Genomic DNA, 21,827 nt, shown 5'->3' on the forward strand with positions numbered 1-21,827 from the left:
ATTGTGAGAACCTCTTGGGATGCCTGCCATAGATGCAGGCGAAACGTCAGAAAAAAATGCTTCAGAAACATGGCCATACAGCCCGGAAAATGCCATGTTATAAAAGCATTCTCTCCTGACGTTTCGGCTGCATCGATGGCAGGCCTCCTCAGAGGTTCTCACAACCCTGAGGAGGCCTGCCATCGATGCAGGTGAAACGTCAGGAGAGAATGCTTCTGGAACATGGCCATACAGCTCAGAAAACTCACAACAACCTATTTATATTTGTATATATTGAGACCAACTTTGGGCTGAAACTGCTGTCCATTTCTCTCACGTTCATTGAGGAAAATTTCCAAAAATTGCCTGGATTGATCATATCCTGCTTCCCTCCACCCCAGCTATCAAAAAACATATGCTCACGTCCTGCAAATCAATGCTAAGGAGCCTTTTCGAGGCCGGATTTCGAGAACTCCGGAAAGGAAAGTTTATGAAATGCTCGGAAGCTTCGCCTGGCTTCGTCTTCCCTGCATGGCGCCATTTGGCCACTAGAGGTCACTGTCCCATCACAGTCTCCCGGCCCTGAGGCCCCCTTCCTCCCCTCCCTTCCCTCTTAACTCAAATTAGCACAGTATTAATTAACGCTGTAGTCTATCAAGCGACGTTCCTCGGCGCGCTGGAAAGGCCGGGTTTGTGTAGAACAAAGAGAGAGAAAAAAACCCACGCACACTTATTTCCCAATGCCACCAAACAAATCCTCCGGTCCTCCTTCACAAAACGAGAGAGCAACGCCTGAGAGTCACCAAGGTACAGTTCTATCCTTCTTGTTAACTTTGGGAGGGTTTTATTTCAGCTTGTGTATAGAAAGCAGGCGAGGGACTGGAGGGGGTGGGTATGTAAATAGAAGATACTAGTCAGCTTTGACCTTGTATTTTGTCATCCCCACCCCTTACAAAAAGAACTCACAAATTGACCAAGTTGGGGCACATTAAAGTAAGCGAGGTCTGAATTATACCCAAAATCAGGTGTGCTTCAAACATATAAAACACCAGATATGATCTAGCTAGGCCTCAGGTGGGCTTGATTCCCATTTGCTCATCTATGGAAGCCAGCAGGGCCTCCCTCCCTCCACATTTACATTTCGACTCTTGATCGCCTGTTTGTTTTAATCTGCCTATAAACAGAACTGGTCGGATTTAATTAGGGGTTGAAGCCTGTCACCATGTTTCTGCGCTCTCTCTTTTTCAAATGGGGTGGGGGTCGTCTTATACTGAGATGCAGGATTTCATTAAAACAGACGATATATAGCCCCCCCCCCCCCGCCTTTCTAGCAACATCCATTGAAGTCGTAGAATGGAGTAACTTCTCAAAATATGGTGTGACATTTTGAGCGACCAGCTCTGAATTACAGGAAGCTTAATGAAGTGCAAGGAGAGGTAGGGAGATGGGTATATTTAGTTATTTATGGGTGGGGATCCTTTCTTCTTACTGGGTGGAGGAATGACCATTTCTGAAGGGAAGGGGGTCGCCCTTTATCTGTCCTTTAAGACAGGGGTCAGCTGGAGGTCTTCTCCTTTGAAGGGGATGTTCTCTTCTGCTTCTCCCCTTGGCTCCAGATTCTGTCTGGTCTTAGAAGCTAAGCAGGGTCAGCCCTGGTTAGGCTCTGTCTGAGCCTGTTAGAACTCGACCATCACCTGAGGAGGGCCTTCTTTCTGTCCCAACACATTCTCAAGGTCATTTTGGGGAAAGAAGGGGAAAGGAGGCCTTTTTGGTGTCTGCTCCCAGACTCTGGAATCTCCTCCCCAGAGAGACCAGGGTGGCCCTGTCCCTGCTTGTAATATTTAAAATATTAAAACATTAATTTTAACATTAATATTAAAAGTATTGTTGAAGTATTATTAAAATATTATGTGTAAATATTAGTTTTACAAATATTATTATAATATTTTATTTTACAAAAGCATTATTCAAATATGTGATATTTAAAATATTAAAAGTAGATATTAATTTCTTATGTTCCATGATATGAAACATTTTTATGTTAATATTTTAATGCATTTGCACTGTTTTAATGGTTTTGTGTCCTGTGTACTGTTAGCTGCCTTTGAGTCCCTATAGCAGGAGAAAAGCAGGATCAAAATGAAGTAAATAAATAAATTACTGGGTGGGAGGCTGCCAGCGAATGTCCTGTAGGCCATCTTTGGGAGGGAGCAACTGGAAAGGTCACTTCCAGTTGCCTAAGAAACCCTAGGAAATGCATGGTTTAGGAGGTTTGAAGGCATACCAACGTACACACATCTATACCAAGTCAAAAAAGTGGTTCTGCTGTGCAAATGATGACATAGGAAATCCTGGATCCAGTTTGAGGCCCCGATGGTGATGTCTTACACAAACCACAGAGCACAAGGTCTGTCTTTCATGTGCTTTTGTAGGAAACTAGCTTCGACCTGCATTGAGCGGTCAGTGTAAACGGGCCCCTCTTGGCCGTGCTCCACGCGGATGCTCCTGTCCATCCGAAGGGCCTGGCTGGCGTGGCTTTCCCTGGGGCCCTTCTGTTTCCCAGGCAGGCGGCGGGGCGGCTATTAAGGGGGAATCCATCACAGCGCCGAGGCCTCGGCGGGCGGCGGGGCGGGGCGGCGGGGTCAATTGCCGGCCCTCCTCAGTTCATTGACCTTGACCTGCGGCTCGCAAGGAAAGGACCCGGAGGGAGAGCAACAGGACCAGGCCCAGAGGCCGCAGCCGGCAGCGGGAGGGCTCGGAGGAGCCCCTTCGGCCTCCTCCCATCTCTCCTCAAAAAGCCCAAGGTCAAAATGTCAAGCCAGTGGTCTCCCGCGCACGCTTGTGCTCTAATCTGGCTTTCAATACCGGTCTTGTCCGATTTGGGAAGCTAAAGGGAATTAAGCTGGGTGGATTCTGGGAGGGGGAACTAGAAGGCCCCTCCAGGAAGGAGGGAGGGAGGATCTGGAGACGACGAGTAACCCAATGATCTGCCTCTACACCAACCCTGGGCAAACTTGGGCCCTCCGGGTGATTTGGACTTCAACTCCCACATGTCCTAACAGCCTCAGGCCCCTTCCTTTTCCTCCTCACCCCCCTTCCTTTTTTCTTTTCCATTTTCTTTTCCGCTTAAGCGGCTGAGTGGGACTTGTCCTAAGGCTGTTAGGACTTGTGGGAGTTGAAGTCCAAAACACCCGGAGGGCCCAAGTTTGCCCAAGCCTGCGCTACACCGACCCAAATGGTCAGTGTAGATGAGCCCTGGGGAAGGAATCCTGCCTGGCTTCCCTCTACCATGACCATTTCATACACAAAAGTGTGCTAAACCGGTTTGAAAAGCAACAAAAGAATACCCTTAATGATCATCAATACTCTGCTTTGCCCATCACCATCTGGGCTTCAAGCTGGTTCAGGATTTCCTATGTAATCATCTGCACAAGACAATGGAAGGGGAGTAAGTAGTACTTCGCTGCAGCCTCCCCCCCCCCCCCCCCCCCCCATGATAATGACCTGAGGGATCATTGGTGCCTGAGGTCACCACAAACATGGATACTTTCCCCACTTGTTGAGTGCCATCAAATCGTTTCTGACCTATGGCGACCTTATCAGGGTGGCTGTAATGTTCACACCACGCTGGCTCTTAGCGCCCAGGGTTTGGATGACCTACAAGGTCTTACTTAGCTGACTGCCTAGAATGGTAGAATCATAGCGTTGGAAGAGATCACAGGGGCCATCCAGTCCAGCCCCTTACAATGCAGGAAAATATAATCAAAGCACTCTCTACAGATGACCATCCAGCCTCTACTTAAAGACCTCCAGAAAAGGATATTGGGGAGTCTTAGCTGGAGTGATGCAGCAGAAGCATGCTGGACCCATAACCCTTTGTTGCGGATTCTGAGCTGTTCGGCTCAAAAATGACTCTCAGTTGTGGTGATTCCACCATAAATATAGCAAAGTATCTGACCTAAACTTCATAACCAGAAGAAACTTACTTGTGGTGAAACTGGGATTAGCTTCTATTCACAGAATTGCAGAGTCAGAACTTTAGGTTCCAAAATATTTATTGAAGTAAAAGAAATACATTCTTGATAGAAAAGGTCTTGGAACTAACTAGCTTATTAAATGTCATCTTCTAAAGAGGTAAAAGGTAAAAAGTTTTTTTAAGGGTCATGCATGTCTTTTTTGCCTAGAGAGAGGCAAAATGCTTCCTCACTGTAAGGAAGAAAGGCAGAAGAGACAATGGAAGATGTCCACATGGCCAGCTCAGGGCAATAAAGTTACATCTGGTCCCCTGCATATGTCATCAGTCGGGGACCCCTCCCGCCAGCACCAATTGCTGCTGTGGGCCAGTGAAGAGAGAGGGGGCCAGGGGACAGTTCCACCTTGTCTCCTGTGTTATTCTTATAATATAATATAATATAATATAATATATTGTATGTATATATGTGTGTGTGTGATATTATAATGTAACGACTGAACGAATGAACAACAACAAATGCAATATAATACTAATAATAATAATATGATATTATAATTATATATTTATATTACATGTAATATTACTAATAATATTACAATATTGTACTATGTTAATAATATAATATATTGTATGTACATATACCTTGTAAGCCACTCTGAGTCCCCTTGGGGTGAGAAGGGCGGCATATAAATGTCATAAATAAATAAATACATAAAACTTAAAGAGGAAGTTCCCTCACAGAATTCCATTCCTATATCATCAAGGGGTGGGGGGAGTGACTAGCAGGAGGAATGAAGACAAAGCCCTTTTGGGAAACATGCATGGGAAAGTGGGGAAAGTAATCCCCCAGCTTAATCCTGTCTCTAGTCTAGCTACTCATTGAAGTCTGGAAACTTGATGACATAAGAGACTTGTGCAGTCCAGGGATGAGACCCAACAAAGGAGACACCACCACACTCCGAGGCAGAATATTCCACTGTCAGGAAGTTTTCCCCAGTGTTTAAGTGGAATCTCTGTTCTTGCCATTTGAATCCATTGCTCTTCTGGTCTCTAGAGCAGCAGAAAAGAGGCTCACCCCCTCCTCAATAGTCCACCCTTTCAAAGATTGCAAACATGGCTGTCATGTTCCCTCTCAGCCTTCTCTTCTCCAAGCTAAACATGACCGGGGCTGGTTTTCAGATCACCCTTCTCTGGACACTTTCCAGCTTGAACTGTGGTGCCCAGAGCTGGATACAGTATTCCAGGTGAGGTCTGACCAAAGTAGAATAGAGTGGGACTATGGCTTCCCTGGATCTAGACACTACAGCCGTATGAATACAAGCCCTGTTATCTTCTGGCCCTTTCTTTAGGAAGACAAAGCCAGAGGCTTGTGGTATCCTCCTCCATTGCACACGGGATGCGCGAGACTCCTTCGCCAGAAGAGAGGCCTTACCTTCACCTTAGGCATTCAGTGATCTGCGAAAATGGTGTGCTGGCAAGTATGGGAAGGAACTGCCACCCACTCCATTGTTTTTGCCCCCTGCTTTGGGGTTATCAGGCCAGCCAGAAACCACACACACACCCCAGTCCCGCCTTGACCCCCTCAAAGATATTGCACATCGAACATCTTTCTCTGGTGCTGGTTTGAGTCTGGCACCTCCAGAAAGAACTACCCTGTAGTTTGCCCAATGTCAGGATTGGAGCGGATCCACATCCCGATTGAAGATGTTTGTGGTCGTGGTGTGCCTTCAAGTCGCTTGCGATTCACACCCACTTTAAGGTGAGCCCATCATGGGATCCTTGGCAAGATTTATTCACGGAGTGGCCATTGCCTCCCTCTTTACTGAGGGCACATCGACACTGATCACTTACCTCGAAGGGGCTCCCGGATCAGCTCCATATGATCCGTGTAAAGCCGTTTGAGGGAGGAAACTAAATTGGAGTCCTAATTAGTTTGGCACTGCAGTTCTGCAGGCGTCCGTGTCCTTGGCGCTTCTTATCACACTAGAGAAAAAAATCCACTAAAAATCTGGTTCCTGCCTTCTGGAGAATTCTGGGGTTTGTAGTTTAGGGAGAAGGCTTTAACAACATCACTAAACTACAAACCCCAGAATTCTGCAGGAAGTTGTCAGCACTATTTGGCTGAAACCCTGGTAAAACTACAATCCCCACAATGCCATGGAATTAAGTGCATTCATTCTACAGTGTGGATACTCCTCCCATTGTCATCATTATAGGCTCAACATCCCACCTCTCCAAAGGAAAAAAAGGCGAGTTGAATCCTTCACACTGAAGGACTCCTGTCACACTGAAGGCCACGATTTATAAGACCTGGTCCGAAATAGTATTGGGTCACACTGAAGGACTCGTCACACTGAAGGTCACGATTTATAAGGCCTAATCCGAAATAGTGTTGGGGAGTCTGAGTTGTTAGGCTCAAAAACAACCCTCAGTTGGGGTGATTCTACCATAAATATAGCAGAGTACAGAAGTAAACTTCATAACCAGCAGAAACTTACATGTGGTGAGCTTCTATTCTTCAGAATGGCTTAGGATTGCAGAGTCAGAAGGTTCCAAAATATTTATTGAAGTAAAAGAAATACATTCTTGATAGAAAATGTCTTGGAACTAACTAGCTTAATAAAAGGTAAAAGGGTGAAAAGTCCATACAGCTATATTTTGCCTAGACAGAGGCAAAAGGTGCATCCTCCATAGGTAGAAAGAAAAGGCAGAAGAGAGCAATGGTGGAGACCACATGGTCAACCCAGGGCAATAAAACTTACAGAGGAAGTTCCCTCACAGAATTCCATTCCTGTGTCATGGGGGGGCAGGGCGTGGGCTCTTCCACACTGCTGAATAAAATCCCACATTATCTGCTTTGAACTGGAATATATGACAGTGTGGACTCAGATAACCCAGTTCAAAGTAGATATTGTGGAATTTTCTGCCTTGATATTCTTGGTTATATGGCTGTGTGGAAGGCTTCACAGGCTAGCAGGAAGTGGAGAGACAAAGCCCTTTTGGGAAACATGCAAGGTGGGGAAAGGAGTTCCTCAGCTTTGCTCTGTCTCCAGCCTAGCTACTCTTTGAGGACTGGAAACTTGATGACACAAGGAACTTGTGCAGTCTAGGGATGAAACCCAACAAATAAATACACACACAAATAGGTTTTAGAGTGTGTGTAGTGTAGTGCTTTGAGCTCTGGAGAACTGGCTTCACACCCCCTCTTACTACTGAGTGACCTTGTGCAAGTCACACTGTCTTAGCCTCAGAGGAAGGCCAAACCTCTTTGAGTAAATGTTGCCAAGAGAACCCTGTGGAAGTTTCACCTTGAGGTAGTCCATTGCTCAGAACGACTTGTGGGCAAACTTGGGCCCGCCAGGTGTTTTGAACTCCAACTCCATTCCTAACAGCCTTAAGCAGCTGGGGGGGAGGGGGGAGGAAAGGGCCTGAGGTTGTTAGGAATGGTGGGAGTTGGAGTTGAAAACACCTGGAGGGCCCAAGTTTGCCAATGCCTATTATAGGTATGCAATAAACCAGTCAGTCGCCCTGGATTCAATCTCGTTTCCAGGGGCTTGCCATGCCTGTGGAAGTCAGTGATGGGTTTTTAGGGACCTATTTGTAGTGGCCTCTTTCTTGCCTGAATCCCTTCTCAAACATTAGGCAGGGGGTGTAGCCTTCAGGCAATGGGAGCGAGGGAATAACAATGTTTACAGCCTTAAATAGTCAAAGGTACCCAGCTCCACACTATAAAAACATGTTCCCTCTGTATGTTCTTTGAAGAATGGTCCCGGTTTCGAGGAAAACAGAAAACCACAGTTATAAAAGACGTGGAGACTTGGGCGGGAGGAGATGAGGAGCAAGGTCACGTGGAAGTTTTGGGCAAATCAAAACGGAAGAAAGGGGATGGAAAGTTCTATCGGGATCCCTCTGTCCCTAGACATTTTCACTCCGAACATTCATTCTAAAGGGTTGTTGCGAGTTTTCCGAGCTGTATGGCCATGTTCCAGAAGCATTCTCTCCTGACGTTTCGCCTGCATCTATGGCAGGCATCTTCTGAGGTTGTGAGGTCACTCTCAAGTCTCGCCCTCTTGGCGAGGAGTGGGGGCTAGGACAGCAGCCTTGACATAAAAAAAAAAAAAACACCAACACGTCATAAACCATGGTTTTGTTTATTCATAAATTGTTCATCCATTACTCCCGATGCAAAAAAAAAATTCTGAAGGGATAAATGTGGAGAAAACACACCTTCTCAAGAACCTGGTGTTATAACAGGTCTTCCTTATCCGCTGGGGTTTAGTTCCAGGATCCTCGTGATTAACAAATTCAGTGGATTCCCAATTCCCATTGTAGAAAGAATGTCCTTTATCTAACATTGCAAAATCTCAGTTTCTGGATATGTTTTTAAAATTAAGCCGTGGATGGTGGAATCCGTGGATACGGAGGACCGGCTCTACAGGGATGTTTTTGAAAGGTTGCAGAATAAGGCCCCTTCCATACAGCTGGAAAAAAATCCCAAATTTTCTGTTTTGAATTGGAATATGTGACAGCGTGGATTCAGATAACCCAGTTCAAAGCAGATATTGGGGGATTTCTATCTTGATATTCTGGGTTATATGGCTGTGTGGAAGGGCCATAATAGAAATGGAGAAAGAGATACAGATTAACTGATCAACCCTCTCCTCCAGAGGGGGAAAAGGGGGAAAATTCAAAAAGTCTTCCACTCATCCCAATCTCCCAAAGCTGGTAATGCTCAGAAATCTTGTAATTCATATTGATAGGACACAGAGTCCAGCCGACCAGCTTTAAAGCCGCTCCAATTTTCATAGGAAATCAGCCCCATTGAAATCAAGTGGACTTGAAAACACGGCTTTTGCGCTTGATCGAGTCCTGTGTTGCTGCCGCTAAAAGGGGGAACCCTCCCAAGGAAATCCTGAAATATCAATCTATGAAGCTGCTACGGGCACCTTGCAAGGGAACCTTTCACGGAAGGAAGGAAGGAAGGAAGGAAGGAAGGGAAGGGGAGAAGGAGGGAGGGAGGGAAGGGTGAGAGGGAGGGAAGGAGAGAAGGCAGCGGGGAAGGAGGGAAGAAAGGAGAGAAAGAAGGGTGGAAGAAGGGAAGGAGGGAGGGAGGGAAGGAAGGAAGGAAGATGGGAAGGGGAAGGAAGAAGGAAGAGGGGAAGGAGGGAAGGAAGCGAGGAAGGAGGGAAGGAAGGAGAGAAGCAAGTGAGGAAGGAAGGAAGGAAGGAACGAAGGAAGGAAGGGGGGAGAGAGAAGGAAGCAGGTAGGGAGGGAAGGAAAGAGGGAAACAAATGAGGAAGGGAGGAAGGAAGGAAGAAAGGAAGGAAGGAAGGAAGGAAGAATGGAGGGAGGAAAGAGAGAAGGAAGGCGAGGGAGGGGAAGAAGAGAAGGAAGGGGGGAAGAGATAAAGAAGGAGGGGAGGGAGGGAGGAAGAGGGGAAGGGGAGGAGAAGGGAAAGAGAGAAGGAAGGGAGGGAGGAGAGAAGGAAGGGGGAAACAGAGGGAGGGGAAGGAGAGAAGGAAGGGGGAAAGAGAAAAAAGGAGGGGAGGGGGGAGGGAGGAAGAGGGGAAGGGGAAGGAAGGAGAAAAGGAGAAAAGGGAGGGAGGAAAGAAGGAAGGAAGGAACTTGTGTGTCATAGTAGTAGTGTCTTTGACACCTGGAATCTATAGGTAAGGCTCGCTCATTTCAGAGAGGTTACCCAAGATAACTTTCTGGAGTTTATAAAGCCAATTTTAACCTTCTATTTATTCATTGCCCTCATTTTGAAAACACTGCGTCCCTCTCTTGTTTTTTAAACAAAATATTATCCACAGTTTGTTTCATGGCGGACTCCTAAACATATAATTGGAAGCAGCGGGGCACAGAAGTTATGGAAGGGAGGTATTGTCTATGGAGTCCAGTGAGCAAACCACTTCTGAGTATTCCTTGCCTAAGAAAACCCTATGAAATCCATGGGAGAGCATGAAGGCATGTATACACACACACAGGTTCTAAGTAAGCCTGGATCTGCATTGCCATATAATGCAGTTTGACCTGCATTGAACTACATTATATGGCCCTACAATGAACATATAATGCAGTTCAAGCTGTATTATGTGGCAGTGTAGATCCAGCTCCAATTATGTAGTAAAATTAGCAAAACAAGAAACCTTCACTATCACTGAACTGCAATGAAGGTGTTGTCGAATTTCGTGGCCGCAATTACTGGGTTGCTGTGAGTTTTCCGGGCTGTATGGCCGTGTTCCAGAAGCATTCTCTCCTGACGTTTCGCCCACATCTTTGGTAGGCATCCTCAGAGGTTGAGATGTCTGTTGGAAACTAGGCAAGTGAGGTTTATATATCTGTGGAATGTAGTGAAGGTGTTTTTTTAACCCGTTCACCTAGAGGGTGGCTAACTCGTACTCAGTTTCCTCTTTCAGTGTGTCACAAGTCTGGTTAGCCTGGAAGTCGGACAAGTTTATTTAGAAGCGGGTTGAACTGATTTCAATCCGGAAGTATCTCTTCCTTGGCATCCCTGCTTAAATGACGTGAAGATATAGGTAAGTGTAGGTACAGGCCGCATTGTAGTAGGTCTGTTTAGGAGGAGCAATGTTGAGGATTCTCAGGGTGCTGTTGAAGATGGAGTTCAGCAAATGCCTCCAGCAATTCCAGCTATGCTTATGCAAAAGTAAATCCTGTTGAGTTCAATAGGCCTTGGTATGGGGTTAGAGGGAAAACAATCAAAGGCGGAAATCCTATAAAGCTCCACCTTATTTAGACTTTTCTGAGATGAGGGATGGTTGAACTCAATAGATCTTACTTATAAAGATCTTGAGAAGGTAATTTAGGATTGTGCCGGAAACCAGGAATAATGGGAGTCAGAAGTAATGGGATTTAGCCTGCTTGGGTTGCGTGGATGCTTCAAAAAGTTAAATGGCTGATTCTTAACACACACAAAAACCTCTTCTGTCTTCAGTAAACAGACATGTTGCTTGGAGTTATCATGTGAATCAGCTTGTTTTCCTACAGAATCACATCTAAGCTTCTGCCATTCCCTGTCCAATGGGGTGGTGTTTTGTTATTATATTTTCTGGCCACTACAAAAGTTGAGACTGGGAAAAAAACGTTTCAGAATGAGGACACTTGAAAAAAAAAAAGAAGAAGAAGAAGAATGCCATTGCGAAATATATCCTGAATGAAGTACCATGCAATTGATGGTCCACAGTATGAAGTCAGTTAATTTAGTCATTTGGCAATTTTATGGACAATAGAAATAAAAATTACTCTGCTAATTCCCGGGGTTTCAATAATAATAGGCTAAATTTTACATGTTTCAGATTAAGGCACATTATAAAACAATATGCAAAGGATTGTTCTCCAGGAGTTTTTTTTTCTTTTTTAGTCACAGCCTTAACTCTCAGAGTTGATTTTTTTTTGTTTTAATTTACTCAAAATCTGGCCCTTATCATGCAATTTAAATGATGTCCCAGTTTAGTTTGGGCATAAAAACTTTAAATTATGAAGACCATGTTTAAATGATCGTAATGGTAGATAATATATCATTAGATTTTTAAAAAATAATTAAGTACGCTTTGCATAAAGTCCAATCTGTTATAGCATCATAGTGAGCTCTAGCCAAGTCGTGCAGAAGAGGAGAAGCAGAAGGCAACACAACATCTATTGGAAGGAATAGGGTTACTACACAGTAACTTCTCCATTGGATTGTTGTAGGTTTTTCGGGCTGTATGGAAGCATTCTAGAAGCATTCTCTCCTGAAGTTTCGCCTACATCTATTGCAGGCATCCTCAGAGTAGATAAACATTAATAACCTAGCCTTACTCTTCAATGCAAAGTTTTTTTGTTTTACTCTCACTTCTTGTGCACTTCAGCTCTGACCCCTAGAAATAACATTCTCAGCCTCCCAACACTTGGGAAAGCTGGTTTGTTTTGAGTTTTCCGGGCTGTATGGCCATGTCCCAGAAGCATTCTCCCGACGTTTCGTCTGCATCTATGGCAGGCATCCTCAGAGCTTGTGAGATCCTCACAACCTCTGAGGATGGCTGCCATAGATGCAGACGAAACGTCAGGAGAGAATACCTCTAGAACATAGCCATATGGCCCGAAAAAACCTACAACAACCCAGGGATTCCGGCCATGAAAGCCTTCGACAATACAACTTCTCCATTGATCTTGCTTGAGTTGACTCAACACCAAACCAGGTGCTTCTCTCTTCACCCTTGAAGCCTTCTGAAATGAATGGGATTATAAACTTTTACGAGCTAAATTTAATGGAAGTTGTTCTTCAATTGAAAGCTTGTGCGAATATACGCAGAACTGTTTGGTCCAGAAACCTTGACTCTCAGATACTCCTGGAAATCCCAAAAACAGGACTGACCACTTCATCACACTGGAGAATGAATCCACTTTAAATCCGGTTTCTGCCTCCTGCAGAATTCTGTGGTTTGTAGTTTAATGAGGCTGTTAAAGGCTCCTCCCTAAACTACAAACCCCAGAATTCTGCAGGAGGCAGGAACCGGATTTAAAGTGGATTCATTCTCTAGCGCGATTGATAGGCGGAGGGACACAATAGTTATGAAAGTAGCCTGTGTTATTCCTGCAAGATTCAACTGCTTTCCAGACAAGATCGTGGTCAGCAATATCTGGCATTAAGAGCAGCAAGATGGATACCAACCAAGGTGATTTATCTCGAATAAAAAGAGGGCACGTGTTCATTTCGAGATGGGTGTCGGTGCATTTACCTTTCCGTCTTCCCAAGCCTTTCTGTTGGCAGGGTGCAGTTCTTCGCTTCTCAGGAAGTCCCTCTGACTGAATAGGATGTTGCTTCCTAGACAAGGCTGAAATCCTTCCTATAGCACAGAATCAAACATTAACAACCCAGAAAGATCTGATGAGGTGCCCATCGAGATGCTGGGGTGGCCACAGAAAGAGAACAGACCTGTCCCGAACCTGAGTAATGACTCGAAAGGAGGCCCCATGAAAAAGGAATCATTTCCATCCACATCCAGGACTAGAACTGTGGCCCCTTCCACACAACTGACCCCCCCCCCCAATTTTCTGCTTTGATCTGGGATATATGTCAGTGTGGACTCAGATATTCCGGTTCAAAGCAGATATTGTGGGATTTCTTCCTTGATGTTCTGGGTTATATGGCTGTGTGGATGGTCTCTGTGACGCCTCTCTCCAGACTCTACTTTCCCCTCCCCAATTTGCGGTCTAAACCCGATTATTTGGAAGGAGGAGTCCGCTGAAATCCCTCGATTTTTCTTCTCAGATTTAGAATCTGAGTCAATATGCCTCGGATTAGGGCGCTAATCGGATTAAGCGGAAAGGTTGGCTGGAAGGGGTTGTGGTAGATCGTGGGAGGACCCTCTGCGCTTCAATTGTGACTCTGCGCATTTGTATTCCCAAACCGCACGAAATGCACAGGCTCTTTCAGGGTGGCGCTTGTTTGAGGCATCCATTGAATCCCCTTTATCATGGCGGTAGATATAGGCGGGATCTACAGTGCCAGATAATGACATTTGGAACTGCATGATATAGTGAATGTATACCAGGTATGGGCAAACGTGGACCCTCCATGGACTTCAACTCCCACAATGGGTTGCTGTAGGTTTTTCGGGCGATATGGCCATGTTCCAGAAGCATTCTCTCCTGACGTTTCGCCTGCATCTATGGCAGGCATCCCCAGAGCTTGTGAGCCTGTAGGTTGTTAGAAATTATGGGAGTTAAAATCCAAAACACCTGGAGAGCCGAAGTTTGTTCGTGCCTGGTGTAGTCGATAATACATTATATGGCGGTATAGGTTCAGCATTAGCCTTTTGAGGACCTCAGCCTTTAAAATCCTGGGAATATCCTGGTTCAGGTCTTCAATTCATTTCAGATATCTCTAGGCAAACCAGCTGATTGTCGAAGGCTGTCATGGCTGGAATCACTGGGTTGCTGTGAGCTTTCTAGACTGTATGACCATGTTCCAGAAGTATTCTGTCCTGTCGTTTCACCCACATCTATGACAGGCATCCTCAGAGGTTGTGAGATGTGTTGGAAACAAGGCAGCGGGGTTTATGTATCTATGGAATGTCCAGGGTGGGAGAAAAAACTCTTGTCTGCTTGAGGCATGTGTGAATGATGCAATTGATCGCCTTGATTAGCACTGAATAGCCTTACAGCTTCAAGGCGTGGCTGCTTCCTGCCTGGGGGAATCCTTTGTTGGGAGGCGATTAGCTGGCCCCGATTGTTTCTTGTCTGGAATTCCCGGTTTTTTTAGTGTTGTTCTTTCTTTGCTGTCCTGATTTTAGAGTTTTTAAAATACTGGTAGCCACATTTTGTTCATTTTCATGGTTTCTTCCTTTCTGTTGAAATTGTCCACATGCTTGTGGATTTCAATGGCTTCTCTGTGTAGTTGTTAGAATGGACCAGCATTTCAAATAATATACTGTGTCCAAGTTGGTTAATTTTAATCGAGAAAACCATGAAAAATCTGGCTACCATTTAAAAAAAACAAACCTCTAAAATCAGGGCAGTAAATAAAGCACATCACTCAAAAACAGCAGAATTCCATACAAGAAACAATCAGGGCCAGCGAATGACCTCCCAACAAAGGATTCACCCAGGCATTAAGCAGCCAAACTTTGTAGCTAAAAGGCTATTGAATGCTAATCAAGGTGATGAATTGCAACATTCAGTCTTGTGTCAAACAGGCAAGAGTTCTTTCTCCCATCCTGGACATTCCACAGATAAATAAACCCCACTTGCCTAGTTTCCAATAAACTTCACAACCTCTGAAGATGCCTGCCATAGATGTGAGTGAAACGTCGGGAGAGAATGCTTCTCGAACATGGCCACACAGCCCGGAAAACTCACAGCAACCTAACACAACTGGCTTCGCTCGTTTAGACACTAACTGTGGACTGGATACCTCCCAAGCGGGGTTTATTTCAGAGGAAACAGGCATAGGAACAGATTCCCCTGGTTTTGCCTCAGGCCTACCTATCTAGGGGACATCATAGAGAGGTACCTTCTGCAGAATATCCCTTTCAGGGGAAAATCCTGTGCTTGGAGAAACGAAAGTGCCATTGTGTTCAGCAGTGGAACTTTCTGCCCCGGAGTGTGGTGGAAGCTTTTAAACAGAGGCCTTATGACCATCTGCCGGGATGCTTTGAATGCAATTTTCCTGTTTCTTGGCAGGGGGTTGGACTGGATGGCCCATGAGGTCTCTCCCAATGCTATGATTCTATGATTCTATGTGTTCAATGGGACCCATTCCCACGCTGAGTACAACAGAGCCATGGCTGGGTCTTCACTGGCATATAATGCAGTTTGAGCTGCATTATATGGCAGTGTCGAGCTCAAGGGAAAGAGCAGCATTGTTTCCATCTTGTGTTTTAATATAATTACAATAATAATAATAATAATAATAATAATAATAATAATAATAATGCACCCGTCCAAATCAGGATATGACCCCTTGGTTGGCTTTTTCACATTGAAAAATGACTCCTGATTCTCAGTTCTGCCCAAACTGGACTCTTCCCTCCCTAACATGGCCCAATCCTATGCGGGTTTCCTTTCAATGAAGTCCCCTTGAGCTCAATGGATGGATTCCTCAACCAAGGCGCCTGGCAGCCGGGGCACAATCTGGGCGTAAAACTCGCTGCATATAATACGATTTACTTCCCAGGTTTTTTGTTTAATTCCATACCACCAGGCTGCGCCTCTTTCCCTTTGAACTCAACGGAATTTAACATGTGATTAACTTCGTCTGGCTAATATATGCCGAGGCTGCTGGGGGATTATGAGAAAGCGCTATATAAATAATAGATTTAATAGATATAACAAATAATATCATATCGCTATTACTCGAGATCAAAAGCAACGGCTTCCAATTGTGTTTCGGACGGAAGTGCCAATCACACCTTTGTGATAAACGGTCTTTGTTAAATTATTCTGTTTTCCTAAGCCTACCCAGGGGGAAAACATTTTATTTCCCCGCGTTGGGGAAGTCTCTCTCTCCTTTCCTTCTTCGCAGGCTTCTCGGGCTCAGTAATCCCACCCTTTCCACGCAGAACTGTTGGTTTCAGCCAGTTTGACTTCCAAGCCTGGCTATGTTTAGGACTGGAGAGAAAGGCAGCCTGCTGCGAATTAGGTAGATTCATTAATTCATCCCTAGATCAACGAGAGATGACAAGGCGGCGATGCTAAGCACGTTCACGCCAAGCCAAATCCACCACCGAAACTCACCACCAGCTCGCTCTCTCTCCCACTCACACACACACACCACGTTCACGTGTAAATATGTTTAGGATGGGAACGCAAAGCGCATCGTCATCCCTGCCGTCACGAGCGCGTTCACATCTCTTTTTAGGTGCCCCTCCGGCGTGGAAACGCCACAGCTTACATAACTTCCACGCCAGCCACTATCTCGCTCCTGGTTCGCTTCAACATACCATCAATATGAAGCCCCCGGTGGCGCAATGGGTTAAACCCTTGTGCCGGTAGGACTGAAGACCGACAGGTCGGAGATTCGAATCTGGAGAGAGCGCGGATGAGCTCCTTCTGTCAGCTCCAGCTCCCCATGAGGGGACATGAGAGAAGCCTCTCACAAAGATGGTAAAAACATCAAAACATCCAGGCGTCCCCTGGGCAACGTCCTTGCAGACGGCCAATTCTCTCACACCAGGAGCGACTTGCAGGTTCTCAAGTCGCTCCTGACACGAAAAGCAAACAAACAAATCAACAATATATCAGTTTGCATATGAGAGAGGAAGGGAGGGGAGAGAGAGAGAAAGCAAAAAGGATTATCCCGATGCATCGGATCTTGTGTAAACTGCGGCCAGATTGTGGTACATGTCACAATTACACACACAAAAAGACAAGGGGGGTAATTTCTAAGGAGGTTTGAGCCACCCATTCCAAGGGCGAGTGTGCGCTCAGGTATTAGTATTATTATTTTAAATGCTGATTAATCTTCTGCGGAAACGTCGCCGCTCACTTGCAGCTCAGGCAGAAAATCAACCAAAGGCAATTAGCGTGTCTACACTACAGCAGCCGGCAAAAGCGGGTGTGCGCCTGCTTTCCCAAAGGCGCGTGTGAACGGAGAAGGCGAGGGAGGGCGTCCAAAGGCCTTCGTTCTGATCTGACCACCCAATGAACCCTCAGGAGTCACTGGGAAGGAAGCCTTGGTGGACAAGGGTCTCCTCGGATCTCATTTGGAATGGGAGCCATAAGAATGGCTCCAGGATTTCAGTCTTGAGGGAGTGAGGGGGAGATTTAGGCTCTCTCAGTAAGGCTTAGGCTCGCTCTTATTGGGGTGTAAGGTGGGCATGGAGAAAGGCTATGTAGGAAATGTAAGGCCGAGAAAGAAGATGGCAGCCAAGACCAGAAGCGCCTCAACCTCTTTCGAAGCGTCAAAAACGGAAGGGCTTGCGTGAGTCAGTTGCGTGAGTTCAGACCTACCACATATTTCCATGGAGTCTAGGATCGCGATAGAGGCGACGTTATGGTGTAGGAGACCCCCATCCTATCTTAGGGACACAATGGAAGTTGCATTGTGCATATAGACCCCAATCAATGGGAGCAAAGGGGAAGGAATGGGCTCCTTCGTCCTTCATGAGCGCCAGCGCCAAAGGCTTCCCTTTCGGAGGCCTAGTTCACGGAGCCTTTTGGCGGCTTTCCTTTGGCTTCCCCTCAGTTACTTTCGCCCTGACATTCCTGTCCGACGCGAGGGAGGACTGAAACTGGACTTTCCACAGATATATAAACCCAAATTTCCTAGTTTCCAACAGATCTCACAACCTCTGAGGATGCCTGCCATAGATGTGGGCGAAACGTCAGGAGAGAATGCTTCTGGAACATGGCCATACAGCCTGGGAAAGTCACAGCAACCCAGTGAAACCAGAAAGCCTTAGACGCGAACAAACTTCGAGGTTCAGTCGGCTTGAGAGGAAAACGAGGGAGCAAAGGACCGGCTGGACTAAAACGCGCCCTGAAAGGGTGAGTCCAGAGGGAACGAGACTAGTCTAACCACACTTGAGACTATTGTGACCCCACTTTCCCCCCGTTTCTGGCTACAATTAGGTAGTTTAGGTTCTGATCTTTGGACCCGCCGTCAGAATAATGGAAACCGCCCCACAACTCCGGAATGAGAGCGTGTGGACGTCCGAAGGGCTCGACGCTCCCTCGTTTCTGGAGAATGGAGTGTTGCCGCGCCACCAGATGAGCAGCAGGTTCATCTGAGGAGCGTTTGGTCTCTTGCCTCAAATTGGGCAGAAGGACGCTTTGGGCGGGAGGGGGGGGGGTGTGCGCGTGGGATCTGGAGGGAAAGAAGCACCGCCAACGGCGCCGAGGATTGACCTGAGGGGCCACGGGGAAACCTGCTCGGCTTGGCCCCGTCTACATGAACCATTTTACGCAGTTCGAAGCTAGCCAGACAATAGACGCCCACAAAAGCGCGCGAAGGAAAGCCCTTAACGGGCGTCCGTGCTTTGTGGTGCGTGTCATCCCCATCCGGGCCTCAAAAACGGTTCCAGGATTCCCCACTTTCTTCAGTAGCACTTTGAAACTGCATTAAATGCTCAATGTGGATGTCCCCTTTGTCTGCAAAAGAGATTTTCCAGTCCTTTGGGCCTTAAGGGAATGTGCGTGTGTGTTTTACATCTCCCTCACAAAGAAAAGTTTAAAAGGAGCCGTTCTAAAAGAGAGGGGGGATGTATGTATGTATGTATGTATGTGTGTGTGTGTGTGTGTGTATTCAGGGTTTGCATAAAGAGTGAGGCCGAGAAAAGAGACCCCGAGAAGTGAGAAGCGAGAAGCGGATGAGAGAAGGTTGGCAAGCAACCCTAGTTTTGAAGACCCCGATTCTAAAGACGCCTTTGACTCCAAAGCAAGCCTTCATGGCTGGCATAGTGGGTTAACCCTTGTGCCGGCAGGATTGTAGCGGTTTGAATCGGGAGAACGGGTTGAGCTCTCTCTGTCAGCTCCAGCTCCCCATGCGGGGACATAAGAGAAGCCTCCCACAAAGATGGCAAAAACATCAAAACATCCAGGCGTCCCCTGGGCAACGTCCTTGCAGACGGCCAATTCTCTCACTCTAGAAGCGACTTGCAGTTTCTCAAGTCGCTTCTGACACACACACACACACACACACACACACGAAATGGCTTCTTCTCCTTCGTCTGATCCACGAGGCGCTAGTCAACCAAACTGGAGTAGTATTATATGGTCTGTACATATGTGTGTGTGTAGAGCAGTGGCCCACTTTGGGAAGCGTCGGTTCAAACTCAAGGGGTGAAGAGCGAGGCCCGCTCTGGCCTGGAGAGCGCCCAAGCTTTCGCGCGCTTTTCTTTCCCCCCAACTGGGGCCAAACGAGGCGCGTCGAGGCCGGTTTCCCCTCTCCTTCTCAACCCTCCCCCCTTTTCCGCGAGCGTTATTTTATAGGGAAGGAGGGAAGGGGGGGAGGGAAGGAGGAAAGAGGAGGAGGGGTCCGTCACGTCGCAGCAGCAGCAGCAGCCCGCGGAGGGGCAGCCCCAGAGCCGCCTCCCCTCCGCTCCGCTCCCCTGCCTCCTTCGCCCACTCCCATTCCTCCTCCTCCTCCTCCCCCCGACTCCTCTCCCCAAACACCCAACGCGCGCGCACTGGGCTCTCTCTGAGGGAGGAAAACTCTCTCTCTCTCTCTCTGGCGCTGGAGCCGGGGGGATGGGAGGGGAGGAGAGGGAGGGGAGCGGCGGAGAGGAGGCGCCGGGAGGCGAGCAGCCCGAGAGGGAGCCGGGCAAACGGGGACCAGGCTCGGACCTGCCTGAGGTGAGTGAGGAGGGCGAGGAGAGGGGCCCCCGGAGAGGGGCCGGGAAGCGCCGAGGGAAGGGCTCTCTCCTTCTCCCGCCTCTTCCCTCCCGCTGCCTGAACTGACAGTAGACTCTCCGTTAACCGGCACTCAGGGGGGATTGGTAGGTGCCGGATAAAGATCGTTTCTGGTTGCTTGGGAGTAACTGTAAAAAACAGGCCTAATATTAGACTGTATGGACTTGATACTCTGTATGGACTTGATACTCATATCCGTACAGTAATTAGTAAGCAAATGAAGATAGACTTAACCTAATGCAACACCGCTTTACTGTATTATAAAAACAACTTTTTCAACATTTAAAATAGTATTTCTTTAAAATTTTTGGCGGTTGCTTAAGAGTTCGGTTAACTAAGAGTCGACTGTCTTTGCCCCCTCTTATTGTTGTGCTTTCTCCACTACCTCTGGGATTCTTAAACGGGCTGTAATGTCTTACAATGAAGGGGATGATGATGATGATGATGGCAATGGCGATGGTGATGGTCATGATACCACCACCACCACCAAGGTACAGAATTTTTTATTCCTTTTGGTTTGAACCAACCAACGAGCAACAACAAACAGATACAAAAGACAGGCAGCCCCCATTTGGGGCCGTGAGAACCACTTCTGCTCTCAAAGGCAGCACGTGTTTGGTGGCCAAGGGGGAAAAAATCCGGGGCGAAATTCGAGCGCTGTTTTGGTCGGCCAACATTATTTATTTCTTTTCTGCCTTTTTCTCCCGCCTTTTTTCCAATTTCGGGGGACTCAAAGAGGCCAGGCAGGGAAGGGTAAAGGGATATTGACCATGAGAAGGAAGAGGAGGATTGCTGCTCTTTAAAGGAGTGTTTCCTGAGACTTTACGCTGCTTTTGCTTTTTGGAGAGGTTGGCTGATCCACTTAGTAGGAAAGGAAACGCGGTGTCGCCTGTATTCGAACCAGAAAAGGGTCTTGATGTGTGTTGGGAAGTCTTTTTAGCTGCCTTGGAAGGATTCGCGTCTGGAGAAACCCCCATAGCAGATGAGGATCTGCAAGCCGACCCTCAAGCCACATATTGGCCTGTTGACGTTTGCGGGTCCCTAGCATGCTAAACCCGAACGGCTGGACGTCGCCAGTCTGGTTGAGAGGTCTATGAATCCCTTGGGAGAGAGATATTTTCGCCTTATCTACCGAAACGCTCCAGGTAATCATTAATGCACAATCTGTTTACATACTGAATACAGATTCCCTTCTGATTTTTAAGGAAAACCTGCTCAAGGTGACAGGCCAAAGATGTTTCCAACTCAAAAGCAAATCAGAAACTCGACTGCTTTCCCCACCAATGAAATGTGCGTTTAGATGAATGTGGTTGAGTCCGGGCACAGCCCTAAATATTCCAGATCATTGTATCATTGGTTTTATTGTATGGGCAGAATTTAGTTTGGAAAGTGTCTTATTTTCTTCGAGGGACTATGCTTGAAAGTTGCTTGAAAGGGAGGGGGGAGGGGAAGTCTTTTGAAAATGGCTGCAAAGTCGGCCACTCCCATGGAGTTATGCAATAGGCCCTTCTCTCCATGTAACGAGTCTCAGCAGGCAGAGCCCATATATAAGTCTACCCACTTGTCACTTCTTGAGTCATTGTTTTCTGTTTCTTTTCACTGGTTAATACTCAAAAGGGTAGGATAGAAAACGATAAGATCAAAAACAAAGCGGGGCGGGGGGGGGGGGGCTTCAAGGTGACCTGGTAGGGCATAAGGTTAGTTCGATTTGTGGTGCGAATTTCTCGCGGGGCTTCCTTGTTAGAGCTCCATTTCACAAATATAGAGTTTGCTAGGAACGTATTTGCTTATCCTGCAAACCTTTCAGGTGAGAGCTCCTGTGGCGAAGGCTGAATGAATCTTTACACGTGGAAAGTTTAAGGCGAATACCACATACACTTAACCTTGCAGCATGCCTAAAGCGCAATAAATACATAATGGGAGCGATGCTCTGATATTATCCTTGTTTAAAAACCAGGCGCAACCCGAACAGCTTTCTGCAGTTCCTAGAAGGTAGTAGAGAAGGCAGACTTATGTCCTATCC

At 46.7% G+C, this 21,827-nt stretch overlaps 1 long non-coding RNA gene across 1 annotated transcript in view; it reads left to right on the forward strand.

The window, feature by feature from the left end:
- Nucleotides 1–644: 644 nt before the first annotated feature.
- The window catches only part of LOC132767137 (uncharacterized), a 45,939-nt gene continuing 24,756 nt past the window's right edge, over nt 645–21,827 (forward strand). Inside the window, exon 1 of the long non-coding RNA XR_010909339.1 lies at nt 645–786. This is a non-coding gene — a long non-coding RNA (uncharacterized lncRNA). The remainder of the gene's footprint in view (nt 787–21,827) is intronic.

Source organism: Anolis sagrei, chromosome 2, assembly GCF_037176765.1.
Source record: "Anolis sagrei isolate rAnoSag1 chromosome 2, rAnoSag1.mat, whole genome shotgun sequence".
NCBI lineage: Eukaryota > Metazoa > Chordata > Lepidosauria > Squamata > Dactyloidae > Anolis > Anolis sagrei.